This window comes from Orycteropus afer, unplaced genomic scaffold (assembly GCF_000298275.1).
Source record: "Orycteropus afer afer isolate SDZICR_OR568_19922 unplaced genomic scaffold, OryAfe1.0 scaffold00110, whole genome shotgun sequence".
In the NCBI taxonomy this organism is placed as follows: domain Eukaryota; kingdom Metazoa; phylum Chordata; class Mammalia; order Tubulidentata; family Orycteropodidae; genus Orycteropus; species Orycteropus afer.
Window position 1 is genome coordinate 1897324 of NW_006921697.1, and position 715 is coordinate 1898038.

Genomic DNA, 715 nt, shown 5'->3' on the forward strand with positions numbered 1-715 from the left:
GGTAAAGCTTTTGAGACCTCCATTTGCTGACTTGGCACCACTCAAATTGAGGAGAAACAGCTGCAGACATTCATTAATCATCAGAACATGGAATGGACGAAGTATGAATCTAGGAAAATTGGAAGTTGTCTAAAACGAAATGGGTCTTATAAAGATTGATATCCTCAGCATTAGTGAGCTGAAATGGACTGGTTTTGACCATTTTGAATCAGACAACCATATGAACTACTATGCCGGGAATGAAATTTGAAGAGGAATGTATGGCATTCATCATCACAAAGGATTTTTCAAGATCTGTTCTGAAGTACAGTGCTGTCAGTGATAGGATGATATCCTTACACCTACAAAGAAGACCCGTTAATATGATTATTATTCAAATTTATGCACCAACGACCAAAGCCAAAGATGAGGAAATTGAAGATTTTATCAACTTCTGCAGTATGAAATTAACCGAACATGCCATTGTTGTTGTTGTTGTTGTTAAGTGCCATCAAGTCATTTCTGACTCATAGCGACTCCATGCACAGCAGAACAAAACACTGCCTGATCCCGTGCCAGCCCCACAGTCCCTGCTACACTTGAGCCCATCATCACAGCCACCATATCAATCCATCTCGTTGAAGGCCTCCCCCTCTTTCACTGACCCTCCATCCTACCAAGCATGACATCCTTCTCCAGGGAATGGTCCCTTCTTACAACATGACCAAATAGGTGA